A 20405-nucleotide genomic window follows, 5' to 3' on the forward strand; every position below is an offset into this window, starting at 1 on the left:
AAGGTTCACTGCGTGATGTAGATATACAATTCCTAAATATGCAATCTAAGATGATAAACAGTCATTTACTTTCTTTTTGCAATGAAAATCCTAGCTACTAAGGAAAGAGAAGCAAAACCCTTTCAACATAGAGCAGAGAGCACACACTAGATGCACTTTTCCTAAATCAATATCAACAAGCAGTCTAAATGAAAATGCACATGCATGTATTTGTTTTCTACTTTATTAATGTGTGAATGACAAAAATAATGCTAAGTACAGATCTGAATTATTCTTCTTTCATAGCGAAAATACTAACAATTTTCTTTTCAAAAAATGAAAGGAAGACTAAGACGACACTTTGCGATTTTGAATTCAAAAATTTCTTTTGACACTTGAAATACTATTAATTCAAATCAAATACAATGGAAAAATTGTAATCGACTATCAAAAAGAAGAAGACTCTTTTCTTTGACTGAAAATGACACTTGCGACACTTTCAAATCAAAAGACGATAGTTCGATTAAGCTACTGTTTGCAAAGGAGAACTGTAAATGACGAAAAATACATAAAAAATTCACAATTATTTATCAATGGAGGCTAAATAATGCAAAGGGAGGGAGTTTCAACAGTGATATACTGATCATAGATAGCAAAACTCCTTAATAAAACTGAAGACAATGAAGAAAAAACCAAAATCTGGAGGTAGAAGCAGTCTTACCTGATCATCGCACCTGTAACACAGGGAAACAGGGATGCATCTCACCTACAGCACACGGGAGGTGTGATGCATCTAGACGACCAATGAGAGACAGTGCGATGGTCCAAGGATGAGACTGAGCTTGGTTTTTTCTCATAGTTTGCAGCTAAGTTCAGGGGTTTAGCCTGAGCAAATGATAGGTAGTAAACACAAAGTATAGGGGCTGATCTAATGAGGTTAATTAAGCTACCACCAGAGCACTTAGGATGTTTGTAAGTTAATTGTTCAGTTCATAAACAAACCCGAAGATTGACTGAAGTAGCGTTGATCTACTTTGCAGTTGCAAAGCAAAAGCAGTTTGAATGCTAGCTCGCTTAACTTTAGGCTCCGTCTATAGTTTATAAAGAAAAAAAATAGAAACAAACAAACATACTATTCACTCCCTAGCAGAGTTGCCATTTTGTTATCGGGAAAACTAGTGTCCATTCAGAGCTGTTAGTCCCACTAAGATGGGTAGCTATCTTAGAAACAAACAAACTAAAGTTACTTGTGTTTTCCTTTATGAGAGATAGATGAGAGAGAAGCAAAGAGTACCAACCTTAGTCTTTCACTTGGCTCCTTGCTTGTTTCCTCCCTCCTTTGACAGAGCTTCGCCACTCCTTCCTTACTTGTCCCACTTCAAAGAACACCTGTAGAGTCAAAGCAGCATAATACCATCAAAGCATAGAGATCTATAACCATAAACAATATAGGATCAAATGTATATTAACCATACAAATGTATATACCAATACAAGATTCAGAGATATACAAGAATATGGAGGAAAACCAAAATAGCTTTATTGATAGAAGTAGTAGAAGAGATGATTACAACCCATTGGTCTGACCCAGCACCATCCTCCCAACATGAAAGCCCTCTTCACCTCATGAAAAGCTAGATCACCCAACACTATGATGTTTCACTGAGAAACCAACAGCACTTCCTTAAAAAATACAAAATTCCATCCTTTGGATCTCTAGGATGAGGGATCCATATATAGATGTTTGCAGGTGGGTGAGTCAACTTTTAGTGTCATCTCTCTGATAGTTCTTAGTTCCACTTGGAGATTTCATGATCTCTTACTCATCTCTGGGCAAATTCAGATAGGCAAGTGTCAAATGGGCAGTTTCTAGAAGATTCTCTGGGTTTCCACCTAGCTAACTGCTTCTGCCATTTGTCTGCTCTCATTCATCACATCCTACAGAAGGGCTTTCTACTATGCATCACACTTTTTGCATGTAGCAGGTGAGATGCATCGCACCCTTAGCACTGAGCAGTCTGTATGGTCCAGTTTTGACCAGTTCTGAGTAGTTTTTCATGGAGAACTTATGGGAGATGATGTAATCAGCTGACCTTGCTCCTTTAGGGTATGAAACAACACTTTAAGGGACTTATAAGCCCTTGGTTTTATGGACATATGCAATTGGGGTTGCAGTGCCCAAATATGTCTATAACACTCCTTCACCAGGGCAAGTGTTCCACCAAGGACCAGGTTCAACAGAAATTTACTCACCTCATGGAGGCTTTGCACGCAATGAGGACCATTGCTTCCTAAGTAGGGAGGACTTATCCATGTGGATATTGGTGACAACAAGGCTATTCCACCTAGACCTCTAGTCAGTTTCATCTGTTTCCTTTTTTATTGCAGAAATTACTATTTTTAGCATTTTTTTGGGTCTTGAGCATCTGGAGCAGCTTTGACCCCCTAAATGACGTTTTTTTGAGTTCCACAATAGGCCCATTGTCATTGGTAGGAGTTTGCCGCAAATCATATAGTACTCTGAGAGATATTTACAACAAGGTATCCTACGTGCAAAACAAAGATAATAAGACCAAGCTATGACCCCAGGAAGTTGGTTGCCCAACTAACCCCAATGGGGCCCACAAACTCTTGGCATTCCATCTCTTGGGGCTAGGATTTTGGTTGTTTCATTTCTACTGCATCTCTATGTATATGGGTGTTTCTGTATTTTGTTGCATTCTTGCATAAGTTTGGACTAATGGTGCCTTTATATTAAAGAATAAGGCACCACTAATGATGAAGAAGATGTTACAAATGAGAGGTGTCCTTTGTATTTATATGCAATTTAAGAATAAAGGTTATGAGTAAAGTCTTTCCTATTTGGGAATATAATGAATGAAATTCATAAATGAGCATTGATTAAGTTATTGGGGGTTATATTTAGAAACACAATAATATAAAATAATATTATAAAGTAAGGATGTGAACTTTGGCTAAGTTAATTAGTGATTATAAAGTAAGAGTGTGAATGTTGACTAAGTTAGTTAGTGAAAGCTAAATTTAAAGACACAATAATAATTAGAAATTGAGGATGAGTTTGAAGCTTATCTTATCACTTCAATAACTCTCGCTATCCTAAGCACAAGTTATGCACTAAAACACCCACTCCCATACCCTTATACCCCCATTTCCACAACACTTAAAGACAATCATCACTCATATATATCTTGAAGATTGGTTCCCTTTGGGATTTGAAATGTCAACAAGATGTATACAACACTGTGGATAATCCGAGTTATAGTTTTCCAAAAGAAAGCCAAAAAAGCTTAAAATCTAACAACATTTTCTTCTTGGACCCCTTTTATATTTCCTTCCCGATTTCCATATGGTGTTTGTGAGATTTTCATGGGGGATTTGTTGGCAATCAGTCATGAACTCTCCCCATCCCTCATATAGCTAGGCTTCCTTGCATCATTTCCCCTCACCACTTACTTTTTTCCCTATATTTGTGTTGATGAGTGGTTTTCATTGATGTCAACCAAAGTAGCACCAAGTGTTGCCCTACCTTTTGTCGTTCAAAATGACAATGACAATTTATGGATTATCGTGTCAAGATCATTCTAGATAGATTCTCTTCATCAAGATGTTTCTAGTGGTATGTATCACACCACGTAGTTCCTTACATTTTAAGAGATATTTATGTTTGAATGTGAAGACCCCAATTAATGGGAAAAAACCCCATAGGGTGGTGACATGACATCTTATAATTGGTTAGTTTGGTATTAACACCATGTTTAAGGGTTTTTTCAAGATTTATGGATTTTAAATTTGTGGAGGGAATAAAAAATAATTTTCATCTAAAAAGAAGTATCTTTCATTAATAGAAAAGTGCAATCGATTTACCAAAAGTGTAACAACCTTCTTGCTTGAGTCTCAGACTCTCAAGGCATGTAAAAGTTAAACATCAAGCTAATAAGACCTCCAACGGTCAACTATTGAAAGCCCCCTCTATTCAAAATATAATCTATAAAAATATACCTTGATATATTCCTATGTATGCACCTATAATGAATGATCTTTGGTAGATGACCTCTGAAATTTTTGACCCACAGTGCAAGTAGAGACATATCTGAAGGAAGGGTTTTCATAAACAAATTTCGACTGAGTTCAAGTTTCAAATGAATATCTTCTATGGTAGCTAGGAGAATGAAGTATCCTGACAACAAAATTACTGAGCATTCAAAAAGAGTCTCAATCCTATAACTAACATTCAACAGAAGTCAGAGCAAGGGTGTGTGTGTGTGTGTGTGTTTTTTAATATATATATATATATATATATATATATATATATATATATATATATATATATATATAGATATAGATATAGATATATATCTTTGGGGCTTTTAGGGATTCATTTGGGAATCTTTGTGTTGCAGATAGAAAATAAAATTCGCTTGACAACCCTTATTCTGCTTTGGGCCTCATTAGGGAAACAATTATAGGAAAACAAGATATGTGCTTCAATATTCTTTGCATTTATTTATTGCAAACATCATCAAGATTGTACATGAATTATTTAAGCTCTAAAAGGAATGTGAGGTTATTATACGTGGCTACTTAAATATCTTTGATTTCATTTGCAAGATTTGTATGGTGAAATATTTCTCATCATTCCAAGTCCTGGTTTCAGGTATCATATGGTTTTCAGAGAAGTCTTGATTCTATGGAGTAAAATATGTTAATGTTAGCCTCACTCTATTAAAAATCAATAATAAATCCAATTATTAAATTAAATAGATAAAATCATGAGAACTCCTCAAACTAAGGAGTCTAGTTTAGATGAGAGATTCTCTCCAACTAGCTCTCCTAAATTAGTGTGTAAGTTGAGAAATTGTCTCAACCAAGTGAGTCTAAGATAGACGCACTATCTTAAGACCACTTACTCATGTATTTAAATGTATTATTAAATTTTTTGAATAATGTGAATTACATGAGCATGAGAGACCACATGATGGCTCTATGCCTTTTCCGCCAATTTAATTTTTGTGTGTTAATTTGTTGTGCATATGGTTATATGGCTTTGTGATTCTTCTTCATGTGGTATCGGAGCAAATTTGATTTTTGTGGACACTGTGCAGGGAAGAGTGGGAGAAGTGAAAGAACTGTAAGAAGCACACACAAATTGAAGCAAAGTGGAGAGCGTCAGGATGAGATGTAATTTGTAACTGATCCATGGGAATTGTAGAAATTTTGAATAATATGACACTTATTCACAGAGATTATCCTGATTATACACTATTTCAAAATGCATGCATAGTACATAACCTCCTCTATGTTGATCATCAATTTTGCGGAATTAAAAACAATGAAACATCAATTGCATTCACACATTAACACAGTATGTAACCCGGGAAAAGCATATAGTTGAAAACCCCACACTATCTGTATATTATAATGATTGAGAACATGTAACAATACATAGTACAATACTCCTCACAAGTACTCGGTACTATCTCCACCTGTTACACACAAACTAGCTCAGATCTGAATCAATCACAGGTTCAAATCTCCTCCACTGCTTGCCTGCCTCTACTGCGCAATCCTACATGAGAATAGATGATGAATGGATGAAGAAAACTCGTATTTCCTTGGCTGAACCATGCAATCCTCATTGGCAATACTCAATCCCACTGATTGTGCAAGATCTCATGCACAACTATAGTCACAACTGATAGCAATCTCAACATCTAACACCTGCCTCCACTGAACTGTCCATGCATTGAGTTAACTGATGTATTCTTTAGTTGCTTTATGGGTTAATAATTAGTGAATTAATTAATAATTAATTCACACAACTCATCTCTAGCGTATTCTACAGTTAGACTAAATACAACTAGTTGAACCAAGTCAAACTGAACACAACTCCATCAACTCCTCAATCAACTCCACAAAACTCAACCACATGAGTTCTAACTGAAGTTCACCATGCAATAGCTCAACTAACTCATAAGAAAAGCATATTTCCTTCTGACGGCTGCATGTGCCACATCTGTAGCTCAAAATGAAGTGCTCCAAGAGGATAAGATAATGTTTATAGTCCAAATATTATTATGAGCTAATAATATTCGACTGTTCTATTTTTAGCCTGGCAATCTAAAAATAGAAACCGCCCATATGTCTAAAAATAGAAGTCCATCTATTTTTACCAACATGACCAATCATCGACAAATAACATCCTACAACTCATAGACCATGATCCATATGTCTAAAAATAGACATAGTCTAAAAATAGACTTTGCACAAAAAATAGCCTGCGGGCCCACTTAGTGAAGGCGACTTCTTTTCACTAAGCTCCATCATCTTGTTTCATCTTCAACACTCCCTCTCAACAAGATATTGATTATCTGCAACCCCTATCCTGCAACTCTGGAATGTTCTGCATGCAACACATTTGCCCGGTCCACTTGCTCACACTTGGAACAAAAACACTCCCAACTGACCACTCTGTTGAGCTAGGAACATATTCTGATGCTGAAGCTCTACCTGCTACTGACAAGTGCTCCATCTCTGACATGTGCGCTAATGCAACATCTCCATGCATCTCGCACCATTGCATACCTCTCTGTGCCACCTAGCACTATGCAAAACACTTGTGCCTCTCGCATTGCTGCAGCCTGTTAGCTATGCGTTGTCCTAGGATTCCCTACACTGTCGCCCTCTCAGCCGCTCCATCTGCATCTGTCTCTACCCAATCAGTCGATTCCTACTACTCCACATCGAGGCTCCTGTAGCAAGGTCTCATCCAAGAGGTTGGGTACCTCAAGGATCCTACCCCTCCTCCTTGGGACGATCAATCCACATCACCCCACCTCCTACCTAGAGGTATGGCTGCATGCGATCCCTCAACTCACCTGGCTCGAAGTTTCCCCCTGCTAGAGGTCTCTGCATGAGTAGATGTCTCTACTCGATCTTCTCTCAGCTTCCCTTGTTGTGGCTGCTCCACAACCTCCTGAAGCTTTTGCACCAATCGTGGCTCCTCCACAATTGTCTGAGACTTCTTCTGGCTCTGCATGTTGAGCGGTAATATACGATCCCTCTCAACCACCAAGTCTCCATCAGTTGCCTCGCTACTCAAGGCTTTGCATGCATCTACATGCAACTGATAAAGGTTCTTGAATCTAAGCCCTATCTTCCGGGTTTCTCCAGTTGTCTTGCTGCGCAGGAAAGCCTTTCCCTCGCTGAAGACAACATCATATCCCTTGTCTTCTAACATCTCCACAGAGATAAGATTCTTCTTCAATCCTGGAACACGCATCACTTCCTTCAATATAAAGGGTTTACCAGACTCCCTCTCAAAGGAAATGGTACCGATACCGATCGCACTATATCTACCATCATCGCTCATCTCGATGTGCACTCCAAGATCTTTCTCATCCAGATCAGAAAACAAATCTCGATCTTCTGTCATGTGAGAAGACGCACCACTGTCCAAGAACCATATCGATCCCATCACACTTGATACCAAGCATGCGATCAGTGAAAAATCAAGCTCAACCTGCGAGGCTAAGGCCTCTCCCGCTGCAAATCCAACAGCTTGCTTACTTTTCTTCTTCTGCGGATAATCTGTGGCATCTCCATTCTCAGCTTTGATGTTTCTGAGTTTATCCTTGAGCGCCATTCCACCAGCTCAAAACTCAACCGCTTCTGATCTAAAATTCGTGAGAACAAAGTATTTCTTGTACAGAGATCGACTGTATGGGCATTCACCGGATATCTCACCTTCCAAAAGAAGGATGAATCCAGAAGCTACCTGGCCCGATTACAGACTCTGCTTGAAGAAATAAAATGTAAACACTTTCTGAATAATAGATCTGATGATCAATCCCGCTTTGATATCCTGTAGAACTTTTTCTACAAATCAACTAGCTCCGATACCATGTAGAAATTTTGAATAATATGACACTTATTCACAAAGATTATCCTGATTATACACTATTGTGGAATGCATGCATAATACATAACCTCCTCTACATTGATCATCAATTTTGCAGAATTAAAAACAATGAAACATCAATCGCATGTGCACATTAACACAGTATGTAACCCGGGGGAAGCATACAGCTGAAAACCCCACACTATTTGTATATTATAATGATTAAGAACATGTAACAATACATAGTACAATACTCCTCACAAGTACTCAGTACTATCTCCACCTGTTACACACAAACTAGCTCAGATTTGAATCAATCACAGGTTCAAATCTCCTCCACTGCTTGCCTGCCTCTACTGCGCAATCCTACATGAGAATAGATGATGAATGGCTAAAGAAAACTCGTATTTCCTTGGCTAAACCATGCAATCCTCATTGGCAATACTCAATGCCACTGATTGTGCAAGATCTCATGCACAACTATAGTCACAACTGATAGCAATCTCAACCTCTAACACCTAGCTCCAATGAACTGTCCATGCACTGAGTTAAGTGATGTATTCTTTAGTTGCTTTATGAGTTAATAATTAGTGAATTAATTAATAATTTATTCACACAACTCATCACTAGTGTATTCTGTAGTTAGACTAAATACAACTAGTTCAACCAAGTCAAACTGAACACAACTCCATCAACTCCTCAATCAACTCCACAAAACTCAACCACATGAGTTCTAACTGAAGTCCACCATGCAATAGCTCAACTGACTCATAAGAAAAGCGTATTTCCTTCTAAAATCTGCATGTGCCACATCTGTAGCTCAAACTAAAGTGCTCCAAGAGGATAAGATAATGTTTATAGTCCAAATATTATTATGAGCTAATAATATTCGACTGTTCTATTTTTAGCCTAGCAGTCTAAAAATAGAAATCACCCATATGTCTAAAATAGAAGTCCATCTACTTTTACCAACATGACCAATCATCCACAAATAGCATCCTGCAACTCATAGACCATGATCCATATGTCTAAAAATAGACTTTGCGCCAAAATAGCCTGCGGGCCCACTTAGTGAAGGCGACTTCTTTTCACTAAGCTCCATCATCTTGTTGCATTTTCAACAAGAATCATGCCATATGTAATTCTGAATACGGTCCACAAATTCTAACAAAGAAGTATGTGGCGCATGAGCAAAGGCAAAGAGATGCCTCAGAGGTGAGGGAATTATCTTCAGTCGAGTACAAGCACAAGCTAAAGACTTGGAATTCCGTGTTGTGCCTTAACCTTGGCCTTATCCTTCTCGTCATTTCTCCTCCCTCCTGTGATTCTGAATTTTACTACCACATCACTTCCAACATCCCAGCTTCTACTCATGTCCTCTATTCTAGTCACAGCACTGCTTTGCTCTAAGTTTAATATCTCTATAGAGGAATAATGCATAATTGTTGCACCTACCAAGTTGGGTCCCATACCCTTAACTTTTATGGACGAGATAACCCTAACAAAATGATCAATGCGTAGCATTATGACATCTTCAAACCACCATTTTTGTGGAGCTGATTGACCCTTGTTATTGTTCTAAAATTCGTGATGATCTTTGATTTCATCCCAAACATGAGGAGTCTCGGTACTTAGGTGAAGGTTCCTGTTGGTAATTGCAGAGGTATAAAGCCAGTTTATGCCCCTTTGATCTGTGCACGCCTTCCATGCTATTGAATCGTAACTCCTTCTCACTAATTGGAGATTTTCCTCCCATGGAGCAAGTTGCTCTCAGCTTTTCAACACAAGTATAAAGTCTTTCCACGACGACCACACTGCAAGGCCAGAAAGATCTCAGTTTTGGAAATAAGATTACCTTCCTCCAGATCTTCTATCATTTCCAGGAATATCATCCAACTTTATACAATCCTGATGTGCTAATTCACTACAGACCAATAATTGATTCAATCGTCCACTTCTTGATAGCAGAGGGAACTTGTGCAGATAAAAGCTCCAGCCATTGATCTCCATAGTTAGATCGCTCTCCAGGTCTAGCTCTACAAACCAGGTCTGACCCTTGCATCAGAATCCTTGTGCTTTCATTATGGCCCTGGATCACTCGATGAAGCTTTGGGAGTCAGGGTGCTCATAATCTACTTCAATCTCTAACCTAGTGTTTAGAGTATTGTTTGAGTTCCTCATAGCAGCAACTGGGCTTGTGAATAAGTTGGGTTTCCTACAAGTTTGGCTTAAACATATTACTGATAAATTTAGAGAAGAAGTATTATATCGTATCCAAATGAGATAAATCCCTCGGCTCACCAGTGCTGAATTTATAATGACGACTTGAAGGATTGAAACCCTATTGGCCATGTGTGTACAAATTTCTCTCGAAATGGTTCTCGATGATAGATCGCTTGGTTGATTCGTCATCCGAGTCTCCCAGTAGCATGGGATTCTCTGGCAAGCCCAGCTCAAAGTGGTATTTCTTCACAGCGGGAGCTTTAACTTCAAGGGAACTAGATTCGAATGAGTCCGCATGGTCGGATAATTTCAATTTAGAAACTTTAGTTTTTTGAGGCTCAGGCCTTTCTCCAGTGTCACCATTGGACAAGGAGCTCTAGGCTCGCATACGCTTGCGCTCAGTTGCAGAGGACTCCATGGATGTACTGTGTTTGAACTAAATTAAACAGCACCAACCAGTTTCAGGAGAGAAAAACGTATCAGACCACCTTGACCAGTATAGATTACATCCTCTGAATTATCCATGTCATCTTCATATTCCCCTAAGAGTACTATTGCAACAGCAATTGGAAAAGGCGTAATGCAAATGGGAAGCGGGTATGCAGATCCCAAATCTACATACCCAATGGTTTTTGGCATCACAGGAGAAAACCCAACTGCACTACAAAAGTTTAACTCACTTCTTTCAAAGTGATTTAAAAAATGAAGGAGAGATAAGTAGTGTTTGTAATTTTTTATGTAACTGTTGTGGCCAGCAACAACCCCAATTCTTATTTAGTATTATCACGAATACTAAATAAGTGGGGACCCTTATTCAAAAAATTTTAAAAATAAATTAGTGTTTGTATTCCCTTTTTGAATAAAACTTACTATCATAAATGTAGGAGAATACCCGAAAACTCTTAAAAAGACTTAAGTTTTATGATAAGATAGAACAAAACCGTTCTCTCAATAAAAAGCGTTGCATCGCAAAAAGGTAATGGATACCTTCCTACAAGCGGAATCCTAAGATTGCAAAATCACGATGCGAGATCACGCATCAAAAGACCCTCATCGGATCGCATGCCTCAAATATCACTTAAGTTGAAATGCCTCAAACCACCTATATGTGATGGCGCATCTTGCAAATTGCATTTCGCAAAAAACACATTATAACGGATGATTGCCACACACAACGGATTAACGATATTGTGATCTGTGATATTCTGAAGCAAATCGCAAAATCGCCTTATCGCAGATCTACAGGGCTCATTGTTCGAAAAATCTTTTTCCGTAAACCAATGCCTAGTTATGCGCGTTAATGTTAATTAATGAGTTAGTTGGAAATCATTAATGAAATATGGTTTTGATCTGAATGAAGAGCCATTTCACATAGGGTTATATATTTTATATGTTTTCGGTATTTAAATCTTTCTCGTCACCTTTTTCTTCTCATTACTCTTGCCTCATTTGTAAACTACATGAGCGAAAAGCAGAGAAATATACATAGCAGTGTTCAGAACATTATGGGAAAGAAGGGTAAAGCTCCAAGTTCTAAAGATAAAGAAATGATGCCCTTGTACACAGACACCACCTGTAACAGAGATGCCGGCATTACTACTTGGGAGGGCATGTACAGTCTACTCGAGGAAGAAAATCCCAAAATAATGGAGGTTACAGCTACTGCAGGCTCACATGGGTCTTCTGAGGCATCGATTACAGAACTAGCATGTTCGTTCTTGCACCGGATAGTGGCAAGGCCCAAAATTCTTCCATACACAGACATGGTCAAATGGGTACTAGATAGTGCTGATATCACAAACAGACAATTTAAGACTCAAAGCCAAGAACTTACGAATTCGTTCTTTCCACAAAATTTAAGGTTTATATCCTCTAACAAAAGGCATGCAAGAGGTGAAAAATAGCACCAGGGAAGCCTAGATCAAGAAACGGAGGCAGTTTCTGATGCGTGATTAGCGCTTAGTGCTAATCACGCATCACCAGGCAAAACCCCTTGAGAAGGAAAGCCTCTAATTGCTCAGTCGCCTGTAAGCCCGGAAAATTGTAGGAAAAAGTGCTAAAGGCGAAAGGCAAAACCTGAACTCTAAAACCAGTGGTATGTAAATATTTACCAAATGTACAGCATCTATAGACAAGCTAGAGATAGAAGGCTAAAAAAAAAGCAGAGACCATCAAAAGGTTAACCAAGTTGAATTGGGATTCTTACTGGACGTACTTGGTAAAACCACACAGCCAGTGCATGACTCTCAAATGTATCATGAATTCTGCCAAGAAGATGGCGCCAGCTCTTGCCGATTCCGTTTTTGCAGGATAGCTAAAGTCGGAGGTCGGCCAACCAACTCTCCTCAAGCAAATGTTGAACGCTTGCGACTACAAGGAATAGATACATGGATAGTTATTTATTAGTTTTAGTTTTAGATTCAATTTTAGTTTTAATTTTGCTTTATATTTTCCTAAAATGAGGACAGTCATTTAAACCGCATCCTACATTTTTGTAATAAATTATTTATAGATTTAGCTAGTAGTATTTAAACCCTTCTCATGCATTTAGAGAAGGGTCCTGAAATTTATCAAAAACTTGTCCACATGCACGTTTGCACCCTTCAAGGAGGTTTTGATGAATGAATGGAACAGGATTTATTGATATCTGTGTTTAATATCTACTACTGATGTTTCACTTTTGTACTCTTAGTAGATGTTGGATTAAGAAGAGATAAATCATTATTGTTTAAGCTCATGAGTAGAACTAGTTATAAATGGTACTTTTATCTCTTAACTATTTCTGCTTATGTGTTAAGGTGATATTCATGTTCAGTTATTTATATATGAATGCTTGAATGCTTGAGTTATCATTTGGCACTTCTGTACGGTGATAGCTATTTATTTATGCTTAATATATGAGTAACTTATTATGCGATATGTTTTTCACAATTGTTTCGTCTAACTTTTTATACGAAATGGTTTATCTTTATTGAATTCTTTTCTCATAGCAATTGAATGATCTTTATTACCAATTTCCATTTGAAATTATTTTAGATCGCATAACTGAAAGATTAAATCCCGGGTTAGTTTTAGAATTAGATATTTCTGTTCATTAGAATACAATTACATTAGATTTAGAATAAAAGCATTTTACTTAGAGATCATTAGGAAGGAAATATCAATTCTCAACACACACACACATAAATTGGGAAACTGGTCCCATATCCCTAGTCAGACCCACTATACCAAACGGAAAAGGAGCTGCTAACCAAGGTCTAGACCGGGTGGGTATCCCCCTTGTTGTAGACCCGATTTTTGGGGCTTCAACATATTTGGTGCTAGAAGGAAGGCCCCTAACTGTGAATGGCAAGTAAATCTAAATCTAAATACCATTATGAGAGTAAATCACCCTCACCATCTCCCCCGACTTCTACATCGCATTTAGAATCTTTAAATCTTGAGCAAGAAGTCGATAAAACAACAAACACTGCCACAAACCCGAATATTTTAGAGAAATCTACTATTGAACCTCCTGAAGTTGAATCTTTGATCCATAAGCTTCAGTGATTTTCTATATCACCCCAAAAATCTGAAAAATCTCAAGGTAGTGTGACTTCGCAATATAACCCTGCTCATCCTCTTACTAGATTGAAGAGTGAAAAGTTTGGTATTGAACCAACTGAGTTACCTCTACCTACAAGGAAGAGAGCAAGGAAATTACCTAAAGCGTCTAATAGCGAGACTCTTTCGTCATCATCATCCATCTCAACCTCTCCACCGCGAAGTCAACCATCCATCTCTCCACTTCAGATTATTGTCCACTAGACCACTGGAACTTCAACATCTCCTTCTCAATCATCTGGAGCTGTAATATCCTCATCTTCCCAACCGCAGGGATCATCTTCTACACTTTCCTTTGTTAGTAGTTCAACGATGGCCCAAACTCCATGGAATAACCCAGGGGCAGTCTTAATGCCTGCGCCCTTGAGTCAAATACCAACATGCTAGCAGAAGAACATATAAACAACTTTATGTTATCTATAAATCTCAATGGGGTTACTAATGAAGATTTTGTTGTTCGGCTCTTTCCTTACACTTTTCAAGGAGCAACTAGATCATGGTATTTCTCATTACCATCCAGATCTATCACTAGTTGGGATATTTTCCAAGAACAATTCTTGACTAAGTTCGATGATGACAGGTCTACTGCGACACTGATCAATGACCTGTCTAACCTTAGGGCTGAGTCAAAGGAACCTATCAAAAATTTTAATTCGCGTTTTAATAAAATTTTGAACAAAATTCCTACTGCTTCCAAGCCTAGCGAAGAAGTTCGAAGTGAATGGTACATCTTTGCTTTACCATCAAACATAGCAATCTTCATTGATAGGGCTAACAAAACAACTTTAGCTGACAATATGAAGGAAGCAATAGCGGTAGAGAAACGTATCATAGCCCTAGAAAATAAAAATGCCGTTGATGAACGAAAATCTAAGAAGGTTACTTTTAAAGAGGATCCAAATAAAAAACAATCGAAAGACCCATTCGATTTAGAAGGACTGCAAAAATCTTTGAAAACCATGTCTAACGAAATGGTTGATATTAAGAAGCAAGTAGTAGAAAATTCTTCTAAAAATCCTTACAAACCTTATAGAAGAAATCCTTCAACTGATTCAAAGCCTCCCAATGCTATCACAAGTGCTGAATCAGAAGAAGAAGAAGAGGAAATTGCTAACGAAGAGCCTACCGATGAAGAAGAAGTTGTAGAAGTACAGGGTATGTGGGATTTCATCCTCCCAGATGAAGAGGATCAAGAGGCACTGCCGATTAGTACTAGAAGTAGAAATCAACTCGATCCTCCTCAACCTACTCCTAAGCCAAAGACCGCAAGCTCAATGCCTAAGGATAAAGTCGCAACTAAGAAAACGTCACCCAAAGTGACTCAAACAAGTAGTCCAAACAGATTCACCAACTCCATCTAAAACATTGATTGTTTCTGATGAGATGGAGTATAATATCATAGAAGACATGAAGAAGACTAGGGCTAACATCACTTTTTATGAATTGAGCAAGTTAAAACATCAGCAAAAGATACTTTTGAAAGAATTACATGCAGTACCAGTTGCACCTCTGCTCACCACTATAATCTCGCAAGCTTCCCATGAGATGGGAATACCTCCAACTAATGTGATTAATAAAGTTGATCCAAACGATATCACTCTAATTGGAGGAAGGTCAAGATCTCATACTCCCCCATTTCTTCTTACTTATGAAGTTTTCAACAAAAATTTGCATAATTGTTTAGTGGATTCAGGAGCTTCATCTAATATCTTACCTAAATCAATATGTGCAAAGTTGAACGTTCAACCTCAAAAATCTATAGTACGCATAGTTCAGCTGGACCGGTCGCAGGTTGAAGTGATCGGCGAACTAAATCAGGTTACCATAAGGCTGTCATCTAATCCAAAGGTATGTCAAGTTATCGATATTTTAGTTGCAGACATTCCAGAATTTTATGGCCTAATTCTTAGCAGAGATTGGTCTAAAAAACTTCATGGATACTTTGCAAACGATTGGTCGCATATGTGGCTCCCTTACAATTGTAAACCAAATCAAATAAAGGTTGAGCAAGAAAGACATCAGAAATACATAGTAACAAAATTGTAAGGAGAAAATGAACCTGTAGCATACAAAAACAATATAATTGGAAACTATTATGTTGACTCTTTCTTAAGAAATTTTAATGCTCATACTTCGCCCTATTTAGAACATTTTATTTTATCTCAAGTCGAAATTTTTTCTCAAAAAGATAGTTCTAAATGTGTTAATTTCATAGATAATCCTGTAAATAAATCTTTATTTTGGAAGTTCTTTTTTGACGGTTCAAAGTCTAACGAAGGAGCAGGAGTAGGATGTGTATTAATCAGTCCAGAGGGAAACAAAACTATGCTAACTTGTAGACTCGAGTTTGATTGCACCAATAATACTGCAGAATACGAGGCTTTAGTCCAAGGATTATACAAAGCAATTGGATTAGATATCAAATATCTACAAGTCTTTGGAGATTTTGAAGTTATAATTCGACAGGTACAAAATACTATACATTATCTATCAGGTCATTTAAAGCATTATCAATCTTTAGTACAAGATCTGACTGAACATTTTATAGCATTCAATATTTCATCAATTCCCAGACTCCAAAATTCTAGTGCTGACCTCTTGGCAAACATAGCTTCCAAACTCATTCCCCTAGAAGACTATAGCCTAGATAGATTTTCAATTGAATTAATCTTTAGACACTTGATTCCTTATAACATTACCAATTGGATAATTTTCAACGATGATCCTGATATTGTAAGCTTCCTCACATCAAAGGGATCTTACACTAATCAGATAATTGACGAGGACCAACATGACAAACAATTGCAACAAGATAGCACTAATAATGTTATGCCAAAATCAGTAGTCAAATTGGAAGACCTATATGAGCTGAAAGATCGATTCAAAAGATCTACCAATTCAAAACTTCAAAGTTCAACTCTAAACTATGAAGTAGTAAATCTAGGAACTGATACCAAGCCGCAGAAGATCATTCTAAGTCTTGGCCTAGCCCCTAAAGAAAGATTAGCGTATGTTCATCTCCTGAAACAATACAAAAGTGTCTTTGCCTGGAACTACGATGAACTTAAGACTTACGACACTTCTATCATCCAACATACTATCCCAATGATAAATGATGAAAAACCTGTCCAGCAAAAGCTGAGAAAGATCCATCCTAATCTAGAAAATCAGATTAAATCTGAACTCAATAAATTATTGAAAGCCAAAATCATTTTTCCCGTTCGACATTCTAAATGGGTTTCCAATATGGTTCCCGTTAGAAAGAAAAACGGAGACATTAGAATTTGCATTGACTTTCGAAATCTTAACAAAGCCTACCAAAAGGATAATTTTCCTTTGCCTCCCATGGAGCAAATATTACAAGCAGTTGCAGGGTCAGAATGAATGTCCTTCTTGGATGGTTTCTTCGGCTACAACCAAGTTTTGGTCCACCCCGATGATCAATTAAAGACCACATTCAGAACCAAATGGGGTACTTATGCATATCAAAAGATGCCTTTCGGTCTGATCAATGTTGGCGCCACATTTCAAAGGGCCATGGACATCGCATTTAAGGGATTAGTAAACAAATCAGTAGTAATCTACTTGGATGATATAATTGTATATTCCAAAAAACGAGGTAATCATCTCAGAGATTTAAAACAGATCTTCCAACGTTGCCAAAGGTATGGAATTTCACTTAACCCAAAAAAGTCCTTTTTTTCATTAAGTGAAGGAAAACTTCTTGGTTTTATAGTGTCAAAATCTGGAATCCATATTGATCCCGACAGAATCAAGGAGATTTCCGAAATACCCTTACCTCACAACAAGAAAGCTATGCAATCTTTCCTTGGCCAGATTAATTTTGTAAAGAGATTTGTTCCAGATTTTTCAAGGATCGTATCTCCCTTACAAGCAATGATTAAAAAGAATTCAATCTTCAAATGGGGCCAAGACGAATATGAAGCATTCAATCTGATTAAACAAGCGATTGTAAACGCTCCATCTTTAGCAACTCCAAATTTTTCTGATCCTTTCATTTTGTATACATTTGCCTTTGATAGATCATATGTTGCGATACTCACTCAAGCAAATCAAGACAAGGCAGAAGCCCCAATTGCATTTTTCAGTTCAAATCTACAAGGGGTTGAATTAAATTATTCAGACGTCGAGAAACAAGCTTATGCTATTTTCAAAGCGATCAAACATTTCAGACCCTTTCTGCTTAAAACCCATACAAAAATCATAGTACCGTTTCCAGCGGTAAGAAATCTTTTAGTACAGAAAGACGTGGGTGAGAAAAGAGCCAATTGGGTTACTGCCTTACAAGAATACGATGCTGAAATTAAACCAGCAAATATTGTAAAAGGTCAAGGCTTTTGCAAAATGCTGGTTGGAGCATCGCTTATTTCTGAAATACCATCTACAGAAATACAAACGTATGAGGTAAGCCTAAATGATATTGAATCATTATACGCTGATATCATATTTTATCTAAAGAACGGATATGCTCCTTCAAACCTCGATTATACAAAGAAAAGAGCCCTAAGGTTGAAGGCTAAGCAATATCAGCTCATGAACGATGTACCTTTTAGGATGAATTATGATTCTGTTCTCCTTATATGTCTTGAGAAATCTGAAGTTGACAAAGTGTTGCAGGAACTCCACGATGGACTAGAAGGTGGAAATTATGTTGGAGATGCTACCGCACATAAAATCCTGTGTGCAGGATATTATTGGCCTACACTATTCAAAGACGCACATAGCTACGTAAGGAAATGCCAAGTTTGTCAAACTATTGCTGGAAGACAAAAGAAACCGTCATTGCCTTTGCAACCAGTCAATATTGAGCAACCTTTTGATCAATGGGGATTGGATATAATAGGTGAGATCGTTCCTCACTCTTCTAAACAGCATAGGTATATCATTACAACTACAGATTATTTTACTAAATGGGTAGAAGCAGTTCCTCTCAAAATAGCTAATGCCGAACACATCATTGATTTCATAGATCAGTTCATAATCACCAGGTTTGGTTTACCCTCTGCTTTAATGTTTGATAATGCATCGTATTTTTTTGGCAATTCTATTACTGAATTTGCACTCAAAAGAGGTTTTAAGCTTAAATACTCTGCCAATTATTACCCATAGGGGAATGGATTAGGTGAATCAACAAATAAAAACTTAATCAGAATCATTAAGCGAACCATTGATCAAACTCATAAGAATTGGCACAAATCCTTAATATATGCTCTATGGGCAGACTGAATAACACAGAAAGCCTCCATTGGCACTTCTCCCTTTAATTTAGTTTATGGGAAAGAAGTGGTCCTTCCAACTCATCTAGCGATTCCTTCTTTGGCCTTAGTTCAATATATTGACAAAACACCAACTTCTTCCTTACAACTAAGGCAGCTGCAAATCCTTAAGCTAGAAGAGAAACGAGGACAGGCTAAGATAACTCATGCTCATCACCAAGCATTAGTAAAAGCTTCTTTTGATTCAAATATGATAACCAAAGAGGACTTTCAGATTGGAGATCTCGTTTTAAAATGGGATAAGGCTTATGAGGAAAAGGGCAAACATACGAAATTTCAACGAATGTGGCTTGGCCCTTTCTAAATTGCAGAAATCATAGGTCCATCTACATTTATGTTACAAGATTTAATAGGAAAAAGAGAGTCTTTACCTATTAACGGGCAGATCCTCAAAAAAAACTTTCCATTGGAGATCATTCTTCTATTTTTTTTGTAAACTAGTTTTCCTTTATTTTGATAATAAAACCAGTTGTAAATGGTTACGTTTGGAATTCACGAAAAGGAGAAATATTTCTTTTAGATTTTTATTTTTTGCTTGTATAAATAGAACTGATTTAGAAAATTGGTCCTTATTATTCAAATATATAGTCAAAGGTTATGAGACTGAAAATGATACTAGTTTCAACCTTGTAAATTTTGATAAAAAGCGACCTTTGGTTGGAATTTGTTTTATATCAGTCAAATGAAAGGTATCAATAACAAAACAAAGATTCTCTGTAGAAAAGCTCTTTCCAGAAACTCTACCATCGTCATCCAGAGCTATTCTTAAGGAAACAATGACTTCCTCCCCACCTAGAGAATTACGAGCTTCAAGGAATAATCCAGCAATACACTTTGACTTAAAGAATAAGAGGTCTCATCACAAGCCAACTTATCATGATCATAGATATTATAGCTTGCTGACTTTGCCAAAACTGCATACCACAACAGGGCAATGACTCAAGATTGTTGCAATCAAAAGACAAGGGGTCTCATCACGAGCCAGCTTGTTCAGCAAAGTTATAAATCAAGTGAGTGGCACTGTCATAATTTGGCTACCAAACCAAGGCATTGTTCTTTAAGGATTAAAAGAAAATAAAAGCAATAAGTGTGGATATGGATTTCCCTTTGAAAATTGTATATTTCTCCAAGTAGGATACAGGATCATTGTTGGGTAACAGGTAACCCTGTCGAGGCTATAAACGTCTGCTGGAAGTAGAGGCTCTACCTACGAAAAATGCGCATATTTAAAACTGATTTACAGAGAAGCCTTTGTTTTTATCTTTATAAACCAAGTAGTGACTGATGTAGATACAATGACTAGCTCTAGGAAGTTATAACCAAAGTTAGCATAAAAGACACAAACTATCATTGACAACTGAAAGTGTGATGTACTTTATCTTTCCA

The sequence above is a fragment of the Pinus tabuliformis genome, chromosome 8, assembly GCF_031772625.1.
Source record: "Pinus tabuliformis cultivar Carrire ecotype Pingquan chromosome 8, CPIR1, whole genome shotgun sequence".
In the NCBI taxonomy this organism is placed as follows: domain Eukaryota; kingdom Viridiplantae; phylum Streptophyta; class Pinopsida; order Pinales; family Pinaceae; genus Pinus; species Pinus tabuliformis.